This window comes from Parasteatoda tepidariorum, chromosome 7 (assembly GCF_043381705.1).
Source record: "Parasteatoda tepidariorum isolate YZ-2023 chromosome 7, CAS_Ptep_4.0, whole genome shotgun sequence".
Lineage (NCBI taxonomy): Eukaryota > Metazoa > Arthropoda > Arachnida > Araneae > Theridiidae > Parasteatoda > Parasteatoda tepidariorum.
Genome location: NC_092210.1, coordinates 5,815,467 through 5,837,680, shown reverse-complemented (window position 1 = coordinate 5,837,680; position 22,214 = coordinate 5,815,467). Strand labels below are relative to the sequence as shown.

The window sequence follows — 22,214 nt, the reverse complement described above, 5'->3', positions numbered from 1 at the left end:
TGTAATATGGGCAGTCGTTGAAGATTTGGTTTCTGCTGAATGGCTCTTAAAAATAAATCAATTTTTGAATCTGGAAATTATTAAGCTAATTTACTATTTTGGGACTAGTTTCCATCCGATTCAATTAAATAATAACATTCTCTTAGAATGTTTTCTATTATATTCTTAGAACATATATAAGCGTATGAGATCTTAAATAGATATAGAATATTAACGTATGATATCTTATGAACGTGAACGAATTTATATCTATTGACTTTTAACGAATTGAAATCTCTTAAATTTCCATGAAATGTTATCTCTTGATTGTTAGCGAATTGGAATTACACCGAATTGATAGTTCTTGAAGGTTAAGGAATTTCATTCATATCTTTTGCAGTTTTAAATACAAAGTTTTATCTATTGAATCTTTAGAATGTTGACGAATTGCTATCTCTAGAAATGCAGATCTCTAGAATATTAACAAATTTATGCCTCTAGAATGCTATTAATTTATTTATATGAAAATTTTCATTAACAAATCCAGAATGCATTGCTGCTTTAAAAAAATAATAATAAAAAATAAAATAAAATGTTAAAAAAACAGTTTCTAGATCTAAAAAGGTGTTTTTTACTAAGATTTGTTTTAAAGTAATTATTGTGAAAATAATTATTCATCAATGTCATTTAAAAACAAATTGATTTTCAGTACAATAAAACAGAGCTCCTTTGGAAAATATTTAACTAAATTATATTTCTGGGCTGGCGAATATTGGCCCATAGCTCTGTTCATATGGGTTTAATAACAAATCTTTTTTCTTTTTTTTTTCTTTGAAATGTTTTTAATTCTATTCTTAGAACGTATTTGTATGAGCTGCTGAATTGTTATCTCCTTAATGTTAAGAAATTGACCACTGTTCAATCTTAACGAATATATATTTCTTGAATGATAGCGATTTTACCTTTATTTAGTGTAAATATCTCTTAATATTTAACGGATTTATTTTTCTTGAATATCAACAACTTGATTTTATCTCATTATCACAACTTGATTTTATCTCATGATTGTTAACGAATTTATATCTCTTAAATGTTGACGAATTTATATTTCTTGACTGTTAACGAATTTATATCTCTTGATTGTTGACGAATTTATATTTATGTTGTTAACAAATTTATATTTCTTAAATATTCGCAATTTCCTATCTCTTGATTGTTAACGAATTTATATTTCTTGAATGTTGACGAATTTATAATTCTTCAATGTTAACGAATAGATATTTCTTGATTGTTAACGAATTTATAATCCGAGCATTGACGGATTGACCTCTCTTCGATGTGAACAAATTGATCACTCATACATGTTAACGAATTTATAATTCTTGAACGCTAACGAATAGATATTTCTTGAATATTAACTGATTGACATCTCTTGGATGTAATCAAATTCATCACTCTTGAATGTTGACGAATTGATATCTCTTGATATCCTTGCTATATATTGATTGTTAACGAGTTTATATTTCTTGATTGATAACGAATTTACATTTCCTGAATGTTAATAAATTGATGTTTCTTGAATGTTAACGAATTGTACACTCTTGACTATTAGCAAATTGATCACTCTTGAATGTTTGTTAAGAATTGCCACCCTTCACTGTTGGCAAATTTATCAAATTGCTTTCTATTGAATGCTTACGAATTGTTATCTCTTGAAAATTAACGAATTGATGCTTGTTGAATATAAGATGTTATTTATAACGTATGAACCAGAGAAGTTAAAAAATTAACTTTGGGAATTTTGAGTCAACATCATGACTGCTCATAAAAATAACAAAACAAAGTTAATGAATTTTTACAACCCCCAATCTTTTTGTTACGATTTTTTTCTTTCTTTTTAAAGTTGATACTCCTTTTGTTATATTCCTTCGAATACATCATCCCTTTTCTGCCTCGCGAAAAAAAAAACCATGAAACTTTTTTTTCTTTTTTTAAAGTGTTTTTAATTCTTCTAACCTGAATTAAAAACAATTCGTAATTTATTATTATTGATTTGTACTCGTAATATTTTTAAAAAAACAGTTGTTAGTATAAGCTATTAGTTATTTAAATGAAAAATATCTCTACTACAATATTTCAGTATTTAATGAGAAATTTCAAAAAATTATGTAAAGAAATTCTTTGCGTATTTTGTTAAGAAATTATTAAAGTACTTCGCAATTAGAATTTTACGACTATTATTATATGCCACTATTATTTATACTATTCTTTGTTACTTAAACTATTCTTATAATAGGATACGAATATACGAAAATATGAATACAGAGATTTCTAATATATATTTAATCGTTGGGGTAAAACATAAATGCAGAGAGTTTTGAAGTTGCAACATTGTATTTAAAAAAAAAAAATTAAATAAATAAATAAATACACTTAAATATTTGCAGAAAATATTAATGCAAAAATTCCTAAAATTTCTAATACTTAAATATTGAAATTTTACCTTTATATTAGGATACGAGATTATGATTTGAAACATGACTGCAGATAGTTTCAATGCTATAACATTGGGAGCAAATTTTCCTACAGAAATTTGAAATTCTGTAACACACGCAGAAAACAGAAATAGAGAGATTTCCAATTATGCAACGCAAAGAGAAAGCATGAAATCAGATATTTCCAATAATGTAAGTAATAGTGGAGAAAATATAGAAGCCAGAGATTTCTAATACTGTAATAAAAAGGAGAAAAAAATGAATGCAAAGATTTCTAATGATATAAGATTGGAAGAAAATATAGATGCTTAGATTTCCAATACTGCAACGCTAAGAGAAAATATGAATCCAGAGATATTTAATAATGTAACATTAGGAGAAAATGTGGAACTAGGGATTCGAAATTACAAGGAGAAAATATGGATATAGAGATTTTCAACACTGTAACAGAAAGAGGAAATATGAATGTAAAGATTTTCAATGTAATGGGCATAGAGATAAAATGAATATAGAAAATATGGATATAGAGATTTTCAATATTGCAACAGAAAGAGAAAATATGAATGTAAAGATTTCCAATGCAATGGATATAAAGATTAAATAAATTTAGAAAATATGGATATAGAGATTTTCAATACTATAACAGAAAGAGAAAATATGAATGTAAAGATTTCCAATGCATTGGATATAAAGATTAAATGAATATAGAAAATATGGATATAGAGATTTTCAACACTGTAACAGAAAGAGGAAATATGAATGTAAGGACTTCCAATGCAATATAATGATTAAAAATGTATATAATGATTAAAAAAATTTAGAAAATATGGATATAGAGATTTTCAATACTATAACAGAAAGAGAAAATATGAATGTAAAGATGCAATGGATATAAAGATTAAATGAATATACAAAATATGGATATAGAGATTTTCAATACTGAAACAGAAAGAGAAAATATGAATGTAAAAATTTCCAATGTAGCATTGCGAGAAAATATAGGTGTTAAGATTTCCAATACACAAAGAAAAAATATGAATGCGGATATTTCCAATACTGTAGAAGAAAATATGAAAGGAAAGATTTCTCGTACTGTAATAGAAAGAGATGATACGATTGCAGAGATTTTCGATGCAGAAAAACGGTCTATGTATAGCGGCGAAAGTTCCACCACAGAGAGGGGAGCAAGTTCTATCAATGGGCCGCCTACGAATCATCTTCCTCCGCGTCAATCGTTCTCATCATTTCTCGTCTGCGCCAATCGGGAGGGTGTTTTCGGGAGAGGTTTCCCATCCTTCATGAATCACGCACCCTCATCTTTTTCTTCTTTTTTTTCTTCTTAAATTTTCCTCGTTTTCTGTCTTTTAAACGTCTTCTCAAGAGTCAATTCTTGTTTTTTGTCTTCTCTCTTCAAAAATATAAATGCTATACTCTCACTTCTTTTATTAGTTATTCAATATGATTATTTTTTCCCTACAATTTTTAATTCTTTTTTCAAACATGTTACCCACAGAAGTGAAGAAATCAGCACAAACTATAAAAAAAAAATGTCTTAAATTACCTTGCTGATTTGCAGACTACCTGCCCATTACCAAATATTTATTTTTAATAGTTAATGTGCAGGATATTTGCAGAAACAACAGTAACGTTTCTGGACACTTAAATTAATCTATTTATTTGTAGACATCTAAAAAATAACACATTATTTGATAGAATCAGTCGCTTTGAGAATTATAATAAAAATCCATTCAAGTGCCAAAATTTTATTTCTTAAATTACTTTGCTGATTTGGAAACTACCTGCACATTACCTATTATTTACTTTCAATAGGTAATGCGCATGATATTTGGAGGAACAAGAGCAACGTTTTTGAACACTTAAATTTATCTATTTATTTGTCGATATCTAAAAAATCAACACATTACTTGATGGAGTCAGTCGCTTTAAAAATTATAATAAAAAGAATCACATGGTAAAAATATTTTATTTTGTTTTATAATAGTCGATGAGCAACCGACCCAATTTTAGGCTTACGACTACTAATATTTAACTCCGTAGCCTTGTAATTTTGAACCAACCCAGAAGACAAGGAACTCCTTGATCCTCACCCCTAGAGGTATGATTTGTTATGGGAACATGGAGGACTTTGAGACTCGACAGATTTAACGTGCATCAGTCACCATTTACTATACGGGGAGGGAGGGAGTCTTCGGCCGGAGGGGATCGAACCCACGACACCTTGGACATGGGCCAATGCCCTACCGACCAAGCTATCTCAGCCTGGTAAAAATATTATTGCAATTAAAGAAAATTTCCTGATGTCATTTTTTTTCAATGCCTTAAAAATATAATTAATTTATGCAATGACGTACGCCTATGCAATATGATTGAATAGCCTTTTGGAAATCAACAAATAGCATAATTCTTTTTAAACAACAAAACAAATTTCAATAGTTTTATATTCTGAAAAACTTGAATTACGGCACCTTCTATTCTGACGGCTTTAATGTGATACTATTAAATGATATTTAATTGATAATTGTAGACAGAGTTTATGCTTCATTCAGATCATATTTTCCGTTGATGAATTCGAATATTTTTCTCACCCTTTCATGTGTCTGAGAATAAAGGAATTTTCTATATTCTATTGTACTAAAGCGTCGAATAGGGTTCCACTCTTTAAACATGAAAATATGCAAAAATGATCAAACCGATTTCTATTGTCATGTGTCTATTGTCTCTCCCATACTTTGCATACAGTCATTGACAATTTTGATTTGATTATTTGAATTAATGCAGAATATTATAAGTCACCAAGCACTACGAATCCTGCAAAAGATGCCATCAAAATATTATCTCGTTTATATTATTTTACTAATTATAAATTTTTTGATAAATTCTTATTCTACTTATTTTTTATTAAAAAATAAAGACATATACTTACTACATAAAAATAGTGATTTAATACAAATTTGCTTAAAAATTATTGAAAGATGTGAAATAAACGTAAATAAATATAAGGTAATCATAATTTTCATATTAATCTTATAGTCTAGATGGCGAAAAACATTAAACGGATTTTTATAGTGACAGAAATAAATAAATAATATTATTTACTTGCACGTACGTACAAGTTAGTTGTAGGCTGACAAATGGCAGAATTTATCTGCAGCAACAAGCTTCAGATATTCAAATTTGTTCGCAACTCTAATAAAACCAGAATATTGTTATAAAATTCAGCTAAATACAACATGTGTATAGAAAAATTTGAAATCATAAAGCAAATAAAATGAAGCACAGAAAATTAATATTGTTAAATAGTTATGCTAACGAAATTTGTATGTTTTGTTCAATAATTTTAAACCAAGCAAACAGAGTTTTCAAAAATATTTTTTTCTAATTATTCTTTTCATTTAAATTTTCTTTGTATTTATATATAAATACTGTAAAGAAAATTACCTGTAGATTTAGGAATAATCTATTTTCATCATTAACTTAGATATCTGCTAATTATGTGTATATATATATATATATATATATACATATACATATACATATACATATACATATACATATACATATACATATACATATACATATACATATACATATATATATACATATATATATACATANTATATACAGATATATATATATATATATATATATCTGTGTGTGTGTGAATTTAGTTGATGGTGATTGAGTGAATTTAAAAATTTTCTACGGTCAGCAATTTTAGAAGCCTTAAAACTCAACCTGATATAATCTGCATACGCTGTGATAGCACTTGCTGCAGTATTGGGCTGATGGCTACCAGAATACAAGCATTCAAGTACAAGTTCAGTACACAACTATCAAGTACAAGTTTAATAAAGTAACCATGATTACAAAAAATTTTGATTGCAGTTAATTGTAAGACATTTACGTACAATACAAATTACATTCTTATTGTATTATTATTATTATTATTGTATTATTATTATAACTTGTTATTTTACAATAACAAGTTACAATTGCTATTATTTTACAATAACAAGTTTCAATAAAAACTTATTTCACTATAACATGTTGAATAGATATTTTGTGATTTAAATATTAGCACTTTGAAGAACATTATTACAGGAAGCGAGAAAGAAAAAAATTAAAAATTAATTCAGTATTATTGAAAAAAAACATTGAACCCGAACTGTTTGTTAGTTTTTAATTTTCGTTTCAGTGGTATTCAAAGTACTATATCCCAATTTTTTTGACAAGCAATACTGTTAATTTTTGTTTATAAAATATTAATATTTTTGTTTCTAAATCTGTTTCAGTATTAAACTTCACTTTATGTTATACTCTACTATATGAATGTTAATAGAATAGCATTAAATGTATAATTTATGTTTCACAAAGATTAAATTGTATTCACATCTTATACTGATTACTTGTAATGAAGTAATCATAATTATTTTACTATTAGAAACTATTTGTCTATGGTTATTTTGAATCAAGTAATCATTATTTCTTGCAATCATAAATTATGATTATTTTAAGTAATCATGCCATCAATTATATTTATTTATAATTACGATTTCAATTATACTTGTATATGATTGAAATGGTTTGTAACTGTTATTCTATCATGTGACTTTAAAAATCATTAGGAATCATAGTGATTTGGAATCAAATACGCACTATTGCTTGCACTCATAAATCAAGATTATTATTGGTAAGCATAATTATCAGATATCAATTATGACTATTACGATTAAATTTATGCTATAAACAGTGATTGCATCGCTATCATTATATATTCATCATTTAATCGAGCTACTTTAGAAATCATTATAAAAGAAATTTAATTACATTAGGTCCAATTCTGGTGTAATACTAAAAGTTGCTAAAGCTGTGAAATGATTTAAAATTGCATTACTGAAAATAAGTGATTAAAAGCAAGACGAACCCGAAAGTCCGCCACTAATAAATACCTTGTCAATTTAATCTTGTCAATCAACTTTAAATAATTAGCAATTTTTTCTTGATTAGGAAGTTGTACGAATTGCAAGGGAAACATACAACGTGCCTGGCTGATCAAGTACGTAAATTTTTTACATTGTGTTCGTTAATAACTCGAAAAAAACTCAGTTATTGTGTGTTAATGCTCAAGAAAAGAAATAATCTTCGAAGTTTCCTAATGGTGTTTTCGATTGTTACTTTTTCAAGTCTGCGACATCAAATGTTTCAGTTGAGTTAGCCGGCATCATTTATCAATGGATTAATGATGTTAGCGCGACGACGAGTGGTCCGCTTTGTCATTAGTGATCCACAAGGAGTTAAAGAGAGAGAATTGAGAAATTATGAAAAGAAATGAAGTCATGCGACAGTCTTGTTAGTCTATGCCCCTTGAGACTTGAGTACACAATCGCGTCATAATTGTGTGAGAGAATCAAAAAGTTTTACAACGTGAGTTGGTTTTTTAAAAAGATTCCATTCTTGTTACACAGTTATTTATGTACATATTTTGTTCGAGATAATGTTCTTGATATCAAGCAAACGATTTCTAAAATAGGAGTAATCTCGTAATGTCTTGATTGAAGGACAATAAGATATCAGTGTGGTGGGACGGGAATATTGAACTTGCACATCGAAACTGACAACGCGATTGATACTTTATAACAAATATTTCAACTTTCAGACTTGATTGATGAAGTTTAAAATAGAATTATGATAGCAACGAACAATATTTTAGATAACACTTTACTATCCAGCAAACGATTTTTCAAATAAGTGTATTCTGATAGTGTTGTAAATAAAGAACAATAAGACACCACTTTAGTGGAACAAAAAAAATTGACTTTGCGCCGAATAGTAACAATAAAGAATACCTTGATATCAAGCAAACGATTTCGGAAATAAGTGTAATTTTGCATCGTTTTCATCAAAAGATAATAAAGCACGGAGAAATTGAATTTAACTGGCAACAGTGTTGAGCATGCTACGGCTGCTGGTTGAATTCTCGAAATTGATTTATTAAGTGGTTCAAATAAATGAGGATGGTAAAAAAATATATTCTGATTGCGTGGGATAATATTGCAGTAATTTAATTCGATGCTAAATCTCTAATATCTAATTAATATCTAAGAATGGCTAAGTTTTTACTCATACATGTTTAGAAAATAGGGTTATATCAAGATATATCATGTAGGTTTATTTAAGAATCTATTGGCAAAATTGATAGGCGATAAATATAATTGATAATTGAAATTAAAAAAAAAGGGCGGGAGCATTTAGTGTAAAGGTGTCATTCATTAACGAAATAATATCTATAGAAAATAAAGTTAGCTATACACTACCAGTATATTTAAGTTATTTATAGCAAAATACATTTGGACCGATTTGATACAATTAATATTTAATCATTCCAAGCTTTTTGAGGAATCTATATAAATAAATAAAAGATAGATACTTTATTTATGTCGCACTAGAGCTGCACAATGGGCTATTGACGACGGTCTGGGAAGCATCCATGAATATGAACCGCAGACATGGCATCGCAATTTTGATCCTCTGCAGAGAGGAGGGCACCCTTGCTCTGGTAGCCCGACGATAAGGAAACTCCTGGATCAAGTATTGGGATAAATATGCCTTCGTGGAGGACTTTTTCATGGAACAAACCCGCATTTGCGTTACATGGAGAGGAAAACCACGAAAATCAGGTTAGCCTAACAGTAAGGGAGCTATAACCCTGAGGATATTTTACGTCAGTCCGGGTGCGGAATTACCGTCCATAAACCGGGTGCGGAATTCGAATCAACCAGTCATCGCTGGGATTTGAACCCAGCTCACCTAATTGGAAAGCGTCCGGCTTGCACGTAAAATATCCTCTGTGGTAGACGAATCATGGATTAGAGTCCCCTTGCCATCATGCTAACAATGTGAAGTTTTCTTCTTCAGGTAACGCAAGTGCGGGTCAGTTCCATCCACAACAAAACAATTCCTCCACGAATTCAAATGTCTCCTAATACTTGATCCAGGAGTTTCCTTGTCTTCTGGATTGGGTTCTAAATTACAAGTCTACGGAGTTAAACGTTAGTAGTAAACTCAAAAATTGGGTCGACTGTTCAACGACAGTTACAGAATAAAAAAATTAAAAACACTCTCCGAAAATCATGAACTAATAAAAAAATACTTATTCTAAGTAGCCATGTAGTAGTTTCTACAACGAGAAACCATCATTAAGATAGAAGTTATTGAATCTTAACTATATCCATATTTGATTAATGTGACCGCTTTTCAGCTGCTTAGCATTCCTCACTCGAAACTGCGCCCAAAATTCTACACATTTTCAACTTTATTAATCCTTCTTCACTTAAAAACGTAAACTTATTTGATTAGCATGGCGTAACCTTCAATGCACGCAGAAAAAAAGAAGCCTCTGTTTGAACTATGGTTGCTTTTCTTTGTGTCCTTAAAATGCTCTTACGTAAGTCAAGTGCAATCAAATATTTTAACTTCCAGTTTATTATTGAGATTAGTTCAATCTTGGAGAACTTTTCCTATCAATTTAATATTTAGCGAAGAGGGAGAGGCCAACATTCTTTATGCTTGACTGATTTTCTTCTATTTCGTTTTTTGAATAATTTTGAAAACAGAATAAGCATCGAAAAATACCAAATTTTAAAAGAATAATGTGCAAATAGTAAACATTTATATACACCACATACGGATTAATTAAATTATCTGCAGTGAAAATATTTTAATGGTAATATATACATATATTTTAATGATGTTTATTGTGTTTTCCAAGAGTTTTGTGTGGTATTTTGAGAGTAAATATAAAAAAAATAGTTCAATGTGCATGCAAAAGCACTGCCTTAACTTCTTGCGTGCCTGGCGCCCTTTTTGTAATAATGAAGAAAGCGCTTTTGTGAAAAAAGAGATAGCGCATTTTTATATATTCTTATAGTTTTATTCATTTAGGAATTAGGCTTAAAATATGCCAAATAAGCTATTTCAAAACCAATAGATTTTAGTTAATTTGATGTAGAAATTGTTTGGGAAATAGGAATGTCTTGCTTATCAGGATAAAGGATAACAATGGAATACGAAATGTTTGGGAAGTATGAATGTCTTGCTTATCAGGATAAGGAATAAAAATGAAATACAAACTGTTTGGGAAATACGAATGTCTTATTTATCAGGATAAATGATAACAATGAAATACTAATTGTTTGAGAAATAGGAATGTGTTACTTATAAGGATAAATGAAAACAGAGAAAGAATTGTTTGTGAAGTACAAATGTCTTATTTTTCAGGATAACGGTGAAATACGAATTGCTCGTAAATAGGAATGTGTTACTTATTAGGAAAAATGATAACAATAAAATACGAATTGTTTGGGAAATACGAATGTCTTGCTTATCAGGCTAAATGATAACGATGAAATACGAATTGTTTGGATAATAGGAATCTCGTACTTACCATGATAAATTATAAAAAAGAGAGTTAAGTTGAGAGAGTTGAGTTGAGTTGAAGTATTTAAAATGAATGATAAATTATAACAATGAAAAAGGGACATCTATTTGAAAAAGGGATCTCTTCCATGAATAATATATTGGCATTTAAATGATGAAATAAACTTATTTCGTGTGTTGATAAGCTAACAATTAAACGATGAAACCTGCTGAAAATTAATAAATTTTTATTATTTGATTCTTTATTTTAAAAATTGAGTTTTTTTTCATTCCTATTTTATTTTTTCTAAATATCCTAAAGCTGAATTTATAAAACAGTCATTTAACTTTCCAAGATCATTTTTAAATTTGCTGGATTAGTCTGGTTTGGATCAAATTCTTAAATTTTCTTTTGAGTTTTTCTTCATCAAATATTTAAAAGTTTAGCATAGCATTTAGCACTTCTATTCTCAATGAAAGATTGAGAAAATAAGTAATGTAGGTTATATTTTCCAAATATTTTACAAATCTTTGTGACGTATTTATGTAATGGTGATAAAAATTCAGAAGTTAGCTGGCTTGAATGCCCTGAGTACATAGCAAAATCCAAATTCCGTAAGGTAGCCTTTATACTTTATTTTCTTCTCAAAGCCACAATGGAAAAAGTCAAATTTAACTAATGGGCTTTTATATTTATTCTTTTTCTCATGCATTAACGGCAAAAGCTAAATTTCATAATTTAAGCTTTGCATTTTTTCTTTCTCAAAGAAGCAATGGAAAAAACCACATTCCATAACTTAGCATTTATACTTTTTATTTTTCTTCTCAAGGCAATAATTCCATAATTTAGAGTTCATATTTAATTAGTTTTTCCCAAAGCAGTAATGGCAAAAGCCATGTTCTTCAAGCAAGAATTTATATTTCATTTTTCTTTCTCAATGTAACAATGGCGCAAAAGTCAAATTCCATAATTTGGCACTTACGCTTTATTTTTATTTTTGTGATATTCGATAAGCTAACCTTCATGTTTAATTCTTTTTTCTCAAAGCAATTAGGGCAAAAACTCAAATTCCATAATTTAGAATTTATATTTTGTCTTTCTTTCTCAAGGCAACAATGGCAAAAGTCAAATTCCATAATTTAGCACTTATACTTTTTTTCCCCTCAAATCAACAATGGTTTCAAGTTATATTGGAAGCGCTAACCTTCATGCTTAATTCTTTTTTCTCAAAACAATAAGGACAAAAGCCAAATTCCATAATTTAGAATTTATATTTCATTTTCCTTTCTCAAAAGCAATCATGACAAAATCCGAATTGCCTGAACAAGAATTAATATTTTCTTTTTTTTCTCAAAGCAACAATGACAAAAACCTAATTCCGTAATTTAGCCCTTATGCTTTAGTTTTTTACTCTCAAAGCAACATTGGCAAAAGTCGTACTTGACGAGTTAACCTTCATATTTTATATTTCTATCGCAAAGTAATAATGGCTAGTGGGGCAGTGAAGCCAGAACGAACCGGTACGACGCTTCGGTACGGTACTTTTCTACTGCCGGAACGCCATTCCGGGACTTTAATTCGAGTATATTTTAGGATATTGGTCGAAAATGAAGTAAAAACAGTATGGATATTAGGGATATAAAATAAATAAGCGAGGAAAGAAGCACATACGCTATCAATTTCTAATAAATTATTACTCGAGATGATGGAAAAGAAATTTTTTAGTTTCATTATGAATAACGTGTTTTTACTGTTTCAACTCTTCCTTATTTCCTCCGGCAATCAAACAGATTTTAGTGTTTTCAGTCCCGGCCTCTCAATCGAGATTCACTTACGATTACACTGGTAACTATATCCCATATGTTGGCATCCTAGTAAAAATATTAATTTGTGATCATAAATTATGTTCTTTCCCTTTTACTTCATTCTAAACATTAATTCTAAAAGTACACATTAAGAGTGCTCAGTACGGAACATCGAGTATATTAAGTCATGATATTGAACTTATGGAATTATATGAATTATATAATTCTATAAAATATAGAATTTATATAAAATACAGATTCTATGAAATATAGAATTTATATAAAATATAGATTCTATAAAATATAGAATTTATATAAAATATAGATTTTATTTAGCAATTATTGAATTATTATGAGACTGAATTTACAGTATAGCTATTTTAGAATTATTATGAGATTGAATTTATAGTATAGCCATCACAAAATTATTATAAGATTGAATTTATAGTATTAACATTATGGAATTATAATGAGATTGAATTTATAGTATAGCAATTATAGAATTATTATGAGATTGAATTTAAAGTATAGCCATTATAGAAGAGTTATGAGATTGAATTTATAGTATAGCACTTACAGAATCATTATGAGTTTGAATATATAGTATAGCCATTATAGAATTATTATGAGATTGAATTTATAGTATAGCAATTATAGAATTATTATGAGAATCATCCAAAAGTAACCATTATACATTTTTTTTCCTTCTCAGAGTAACAAAAATGATAAAATCCAAAAATGGTAAGTTCAATGTCATACTTCTATTTCTTCTTAAAGATAAACGGCCTAGGCCAAATCTGACAAATTTCCTTCATACTTTGTTTATCAAGGCAGCAAAAAAATTAGTCAATCGATTTGTTTCGTCAGACATAATTTTCCAAACAAACGACAAAAACATATAATTTGAGGAAAGATTTTAAAAATTAGGAATTTATATCATAATCTTTCAGCGTGTTTTAAAGATTGCAGGGAAAAGAAGAAAAAAAGGAATCTCTCCTATTGTCTCTAGTTGCCCTAGAAACGCAAATAGAGCACTCCATAACAAAAACAATGCATTTTCCAATTCAATATACGGAGACTATCACTTATAAACATTTTAGAACCAGACAAAACCCAAAATTGAAATCGAAATTAAAGACTTCCCCCGTATTTAAATATTCAACGATTTATGTTTGCAATTCTATAAATGAACGGTTAAAGCATAACTGTGATGATCACAAAAACATATGTTCTAATAAGTTTTCTTTTTCCTATGTGTTTACACGCGACTCGTGTGTTTTTTGGTCGTTCAAAAGATTTTTTTCGTTCTTTTTATTTATTTTTTATGAACGCGATGCCGTGCCAGGTAGTATAATGTAGGCTTTCGTTACAGTGCGTTATTCGCTATGCAAATAATGGCTGATCGTCTATACACGTTAAATATTTATTTGATAATCTCCTCCCGAGTCGTTGCACGCGAGACAAAATGCGAGCCTATTCACACAATTGATGATTCTGATTAAGTTTTGAAAAGCTATATCGATTGACAGAAAAAGCCATTTTCATCGAAATATAACACGGTCACGCTTTTTACCTAATGATGGCGAATTAATTTTAAAATCGCCTGTAAAGAAGCAACATAAAGGAAATGTTTATACGCTTATTCGCACTTTCTATAATTAATTTTGATATCGTTTTCTTTTTTTGGGTGGCATCTACTCCTGGTACCCGATATTGATATTAAAATTCAACAATCGGGCTAATGTTTGCTTATGTAAATATCTAATGACAACCGAGTTTCATTCCATTGTTGAACATTTGCAAAAGTTGATTTTATCGCCGATATTAAAATCAAAATTGGAAACACATTAACACGTTATTATGTAAATGTGAGTGGTTATTGTGTGATGTTTACTCGAAAATGAAACACTTTCACATCATTTGATTATATTTATTCTAAGGAAGGGAAAAAAGCGGCGTCATGTTGGCTTTATTTATTTGAAAATTCATTTTGTTCTAAATTTTATTTTTCCCCCACTTTATTTTTTTCTCAGTTGTTTATGGGGAATATAATGTGAAATGCTTTAAAACACATTAAATTATCTACAGATTTTTAGCATTAAAAAAAATGTACTTGAAATTAGATGGAAAAAAATATTATATTATCTGCAAATTTTTAGTATTAAAAATAGAGTACCTGAACTTAGAGGGGAAAAAACACATTGAAGTATCTACAGATTTTTTGTATTAAAACTTCGGGTACCTGAACTTAGAGAAAATACAATAAATAAAGTTTAAGAAGTTAAAACTAGTAAAAAATAATAATAATTAAAATATTTAAACTTAATTAAAAGATTTTTAATTTCGTACTGTCGATATTTTTTTTAAAATTTTTATTTTGACTAATTGTAGAATGTTTCAACCTGTAATTTTGCTTTAAAAGCAAATAAAGTAAAAACAATTTTTATATCTTAAATTAAAACAGTAAGTTAAACACGAAAGTTGAAATACAAAACTAAAACAATAATGAAAATTAAAATATTGTATTCAGACGTAAAAAAATTTATAAAAAAAATAAATAAAATTTATAACAGTAAAAAGTTTTTGGCATACAAAATTTAAACAATTAAAAGTTTTCAGAACACCAGGTTCAAACAATAAAAATCTTTAAATACTCACATAAACTATTAAAAAAATATCTAAAACTTGATGATGATTTTCATTTATTCGAAATTCGTTTTGTGCATGTTCAACTTTATCTTTTTTTTTTCTTTTCAATTGTGAAAAAACTAACTTGCTGTGAAATTGTTTAATAATATTAATCATTGTTAAATCATAAAACCAGTCTGTAATGCTATTTATGCAACTCACAGTATTGCATGAAAAATGCAAAGTTTTCTATGAAATAACGCGTAAAAATGGAAAAGAAGTGAAATAACTGACAGAATCATATAAAAATGAATGAAATAAAACACAAAATGCGTATTATTTAGTGAAGCAAACGCATTAAATTTAGTCAGCAGAAATTCATGAAAATAAATGAAACGAAACGTATAAGTGTATAAAAATAAATGAAACATCAAGTGAAAACGCATAACGGGAGTAAAATAATACTTGGAAACATATATGAAATTCCTTTTTTTTCTACGTAGTACTAAATAAATTTGCAACATGTTTAATTTTGTTCAGCAATTTTTATAAGTTTTTACTGCTGTGAAACACAAATTAGAATTTTCTATAAAATTGCATTATTTCTCTAAGAAATGCAGATTAGTTGTCTCTAATGCAATTTACAAGTTCATATTCAAAAGGGATTTGATAAGAATTGCGTAAACGGTTCCAGAGATTGGCGAGCAGTACCGAATCGGAGGCAGATGTTCTGGGAAAGTATGAGAATCTCGTACAATATTATTTGCCATTCGGTACGTGATTATCAACTACTTTTACAGAAAGAAAAACTACTTTAAAAAAAAAACATCCATTTTGCAAAATATTTCATTCCCAGAAGCATTTTAAATTCTAACTTTATTTTGTCTGCATATCAAACTAAATTTCTGAGGAGGATTAAAAGCAATATAAAATTACTCTTTTTACATAAATATTTTAAATTGCAACTTTGTTAATTGAAAAAAAAATAAAGTTTTTAATATATTCTAAATTTTTTACAATAGCCTTTCCTGTGATAATGTATACTTTTATAATTTTGAAAAGAATGTGTGGATGATGTACTTTACATCCGTATGAAAATGTATGAAACCAACATTTATGAATAAATTGGAAATGGATGTGTGGATGATTTCGTTAGGCGAATAGGTGAATAAGTCAAAATTAGCGAATAGGTTTTTTATGAGAATAACATACGAGATAATTTAAAATTTTATTTTCTTCCAGATTTTATCTAAAAATGAATTTGTTGATATTTATCTTACAAGTGACTATTAATGTGAAATCATACCTTAGTAACTATCATTATTCATTGAGCTTCAAAGTAAATAAAAATTGAAGATCACTAAAAAATAAAGAAATGTGCAAAAGAAAAAATAAATGGAGAAAACAAGAATAAAAATAAGAAAAATAGAATGAACTCAAAACAAAAAAAAAGAGAGAAAAAAAAATTATCATAAAAAAACATTCAAAACAACAACATTTAAAATACATTTCTGTTTTTGAGAAGCAATTGTATCCATAAAAATTATCTTTTCAATTCCTTTATTCATTATGAAAATAATGTACATCATAAGTTTATTCATCTTTAATTATTAAAATAATTTATAATTCACTTGTTTTTAATAAACGACTACATGCAAATATAATTCATGCCACGAGTTTTTTCAATAATAATTAATCAAATTACATAGTTTAACAGCAGTTTTCAATACTGTGTGAAACTGTTTTAATTATAAGGACAATGATTTAAGCTGAATAGTTTGAATAAAATTCAATGATACGAATTTATGAATAAAAGCGCTTGAAGAATTTATGAATAAGACTTTTCTTAAGAGATCGATAGTAAAAAATTCAAAGAGATCAGAAATTAGTTTTTACAAAAGGTTCAGTTTAAAAATACATTTTTTTTCCTTATATGTAGTAAACTATGATTTTTTCTCTTGTATTTATTAATCTTGTTATAAATTATTTTTAACTCCTGTTATTAATTAATATTATCTTCATGTGAAGTTCAATATTTTAGTACAGACTTCCAATAAGTAAATTGAGATAACAAATAACTTGCCTAAAAAGATAGATAATTGATCAGAATTATTGATTGAAAAATGAATTTTTTTCTAAAATTTCATTTTAAGATTATGTTTTTCAAATCATCCTTCCTTCATGAGGAATTTAATTGTTTTAGCATATTGACTTCTAATTAAAATTTTGGATACCAATGACTAGTTTAAGGTACAGATAATTTATACTTGAGGGATGATAGACCAAACTATAAATTCTTCTCTAAAATTTAAAATTTTCTTATATGTAGAGAGATTTTTTCGGCCATTTAATGTTAACTTATTTTACCTTTACGTGAAGCTCAGTTTCTTAAACTAGACTTCAAATAAGTGGATTTTGATGACCAATGATAGATAATTTATCTAAATTTTCAGAATTATATATTTAGAATATCTTTTTAGAATTATATAAGATAATAAAAATGAAAAATAGAATTTCTTTAAAATACCTTTTTAGAATTATAAATGATTAAAGAATTAGAATTAAAATATCTTTTTAGAATTATAAAAAATAATAGCTATAAGAATTAGAATTTCTTTAAAATATCTTTTTAGAATTATAAAAGTTAATAAGTATAAGAATTCGAATTTCATTAAAATATCTTTTTGGAATTATACATTATATATCTATTTTTATCAGAATTATATATTAAAAAATAATTTCTTTTTAAAGTTCTATTTTAAGAATGCATTTTTTTTCTGCATGTTGGTAGATAAAGTGTCATTTTTCAAACTCTTGTTCTTAATTGATTTTCCTTTTAATTTTGACTTCGAATTAGATTTTGGTTACCAATGGTTGACTTAAGAGATGAGATAATTTATCTTTGAATTATGATAGATCATATGATAAGTCTTTCTTTGAAATCTAAAATTATATTCTTTCAATTATGCGTAGAGAGGCAGAAAGATTATGTATGACTTTTTCTAACATTTACTATTAATTTATTTCAGCATTGTGTAGACTTTTTTATTGTATTGACTTTTAAGCGAATTTTGATGAGCAAGAGCTAACCTAAGAAATTGAAAAAAAGTTATCTTTGAAGAATATCGATCCAAAACTTACCATTTTACGAAATATTAATTTGTATCTTTTTTTTTTTTTAACCTTATGTGTTGGTAAGTATGAGTTTTTTCTAATTAATTTAATGCTTATTTTTCAGTCAAACTTAATTTTTTAGTATATTAACTAGTGTATTAAAAAGTGACAGATCTTACATTAAAAAAAAATACTTTACCTTTGAAGAATGAGAGATAAAAATAAAAGTGTTTTTTTTTTTATCAGAATTACGTAAAAAAATTACATTTCTAAGATACTAAAAAACTATATAGATTAATTCCTGGAGATACATCTCTAAAAAATAACAGATAAAAGTAAGTATTTTTACTAAATTTATTTTTAAAATTACGTTTTACAGTAACTAAACAGCTGCGTAGGTAAATGCTTGAAGAATCAAAGATAAAAAAGTGAGTGTTTATTCTAAAGTTATGCTTAAAAATTACATTTTCAGTAGCTAAAAAATTTCATCGATAGATGCGATACATATTTTTAACTCCTCTAATGAACATAATTATTTGATTGATTTATAATTCAAATCGAAATCTTGGAATTAGATTCGAGAAATAAAAGTAAGTGTTTTTGCTAAATTTTCTTTTAAAGATTACATTTTTTAGTAACTAAACAACTGCATAGGAACAAATCTCTGAAGAATCAGAAATAAAAATGAGAGTGTTTTTTCTAAACTTACGTTTAAAAAGTACTTTTTTAGTAGCTGAAAAATTTCATAAATAAATACGATACCATTTTTAACACCTCTGATGAACATAACTATTTGATTGATTTATAATTCGAATCGAATTAGACTCAAGTTTTTTAGGTCGTTTTCATACCTCATTCTTAATTAAGGTTTAATCCATTTTTTCTGAATTATTATACATATTTAAAATCACGGTTTCCTTTTTCAAAACACAGCGGATAAAAGAATATTAATGCATCATAAACAAATTAAAAAAGAGAATAGGTTTTTTATTCTTCCTTTATGGAAAGAATAGTTAATGATAAAAGTCAAGGAAGAAATAGTTAGAGATGAAAATGTGAGCACTTTTTCCAAAGTTACGTTTAAATATTGCATTTTTAATAGCTAAAAAATTTCATAGATAAATACGATACATATTTTTAACTTCTCTGGTGAGCATAACTATTTGATTAATTTATAATTCGAATTGAAATCTTCGAATTAGATTCGAGTATTTTTAAGTCGTTTTCATGCCTCGTTGTATTCGTCATTCTTAAAGTTTAACCCATTTTTTCTGAATTATTATATATATTTAAAATGACGGTTACCCATTTCAAAACACAACTGTTAAAAGAATATTGATGCATCTTTAACACATAAAAGGAAGAATAGTTGGTGATAAAAGTTAAGGAAGAATAATTAGAGATGAAAATGTGAGTACTTTTTCTGAAATTACGTTTAAATATTGCAATTTTAGTAGCTAAAAAATTTCATAGATAAATACGATACATATTTTTAACTTCTCTGTTGAACATAACTATTTGATTGATTTATAATTCGAATCGAATTAGACTCGAGCTTTTTTTTAGGTCGTTTTCATGCCTCGTTGTATTCGTCATTCCATTTTTACTTCATTCGCCATTTTTACTCCATTATTCTGAATTATTAAACATATTTAAAATCACGGTTTCTTATTTCAAAACACAGAGGTTAAAAGAATATAAATGCATCATTAACACATAAAGGAAAGAATAGTTTTTGTAAAAAGCTCACCCGAAACTTGAATAGAAACTCCGAAAAGATGATGATGCACTGTTGGAGACACTGGAACAGGTGAAATCCCAATTCTTCAAAGTCTTCATCAGAATCATTATCACGACTAGGCAATAAACATCACCAACACACACACACCTGCCTCTACATAAGAGAGCGATTCTGTTTTTGCCATGTCTGAAAGATTATGTCGACAAAATGCAATGACTACTTGTAAGAGCAGCTTGTAATTGCCGCGGAGTTTTAATTGAATTTTCACGCTTTTTCTCGAATGGAGATGCCTTCATTTTCTGCCCCGTTGAGACCGGAAGCGCACAATTTTTTTTATCATTATATTCGTGGCATCACTCAATTATTAAAGAATTTATTCTTTTTTTCGAAATTAGGAAGCAGTTTGTTCCGTAAATCCGTGACTTTCAACATTTTCCAACAATAACTCATTTTTATGGTAATGTATGCGGTATTATAACTTGAATTAAAAAGATCTTATAGTATAAGATAAATCTAGAATTGAAAATTTAATTGTATTGTATGCAATTTTATTTTTACAACAGACAAGAAAAATTATTTTTACATGAGGGATCATATTTATTTGCAAAATTAGATGAGATATTGTTTTTTTTTTCCTAATTTAAAATAAAAAGTTCGTTTACTGTTAGAAAATTTTGGAATTAAAAATTTAATTCTATTCTCTCCCGGCTATTGCATAAAATTTTGTTTGTATTGCTTGTGTTTGGGGAAATTATTTCAAGTTACAATTCCTCAGATAAAATATTTATGAATTATAACTTTAAATTATTTTTAACTTAACATTGTTATATTGAAAATGATAGGTTTGCAGCCGAATAATATGAAATTTGAATATGTGTGGCTGTAGTTCAATTCCAATGTTTGTCAACATTTTCTGTAAACAACGCCTTTTCATGATAGTGTATACTGTATTATTTTTAGTCTGGCATGAATTAAAAAGTTGTTATAGCTTTAGAAAATTCCGGAATCGAAAATATGATCACAGTTTCTCCTGTTGCTTGTATTAAACTTTTTCTATAATATTTAAGAGGACGCCATACCACGGAGGAAACTTTTCATTGCAAATTCTTTTTTACCTCCATAACTAATTTAAAATTGAAAGTATAGAAAAAGTGAGTTCAGACACACCTAGAGAAAACCATGAAGTTTCAAATACTGAAAAGAAGTTTTCAAAATATCAAAATGAAAATAAAGTTGCAGAAGATAACTTAGGATTATGCAATGAAAAAGTTCTTAACCAATAATTTGTTTGCATTTTGTTATTTTGAATTTTTTTTTCAGCAGCAGAAACTTAACGGCTTACTCTAGGCTTGTCTGAACTTACTTTTTCCTTTTTACGAATTTTAAATTTGTAATGGACGTGAAAGAGAATTAGCGACGAAAAGTTTCTTAAACGACTTTCTAAATGTCTTTCAGTATTCTACAACAATAACACATTTTATATATTTATTTATTTATTTATTTATTTATTTTCTTTTTGCATGCTAGTGTAACTAATCTAACATGAATTAAAATGATCTAAAGGCCATAAAAAATCCAGAGCAGGAAATATAATCATATTTTTATTTTATCACGTCACTAATATCTTGATTTAAACATTTAGTCAAAACCCTAAAAAAGTATAAATATTAGAATATGCAATATGTAACATAACATGCTTGTGAAGGTATAAAATGTAAGAAATGAAATATTGTATTCCAAAACTTAGTTAGGAGAGAAGAAATGTAGGCAAAGAAAAATTATACAATATTATTATATACGTGATTGTGTTAGAATATTGATTTTTTGAAGTGAAAAGTATTTTAGTTAATTTTTCAAATTTTTAATGCATATAATCTTTATTGACTCAAGTATTTTTTTTTTCAGTTGAAAAACGAAGAAAAAATAAGGATACCTAAACCTGCTAAAAATCCTTTATTGGAATAATAAATTGAAAATTTGAAAATTGGTGATTTATAAACGTAGGTGCAAATAGG

At 27.4% G+C, this 22,214-nt stretch overlaps 1 long non-coding RNA gene across 1 annotated transcript in view; it reads right to left on the bottom strand.

The window, feature by feature from the left end:
• The window catches only part of LOC139425973 (uncharacterized), a 35,665-nt gene extending 15,070 nt beyond the window's left edge, over positions 1 to 20,595 (bottom strand). The window contains exon 1 of the long non-coding RNA XR_011637179.1: positions 20,209 to 20,595. This is a non-coding gene — a long non-coding RNA (uncharacterized lncRNA). The remainder of the gene's footprint in view (positions 1 to 20,208) is intronic.
• Positions 20,596 to 22,214: the final 1,619 nt, after the last annotated feature.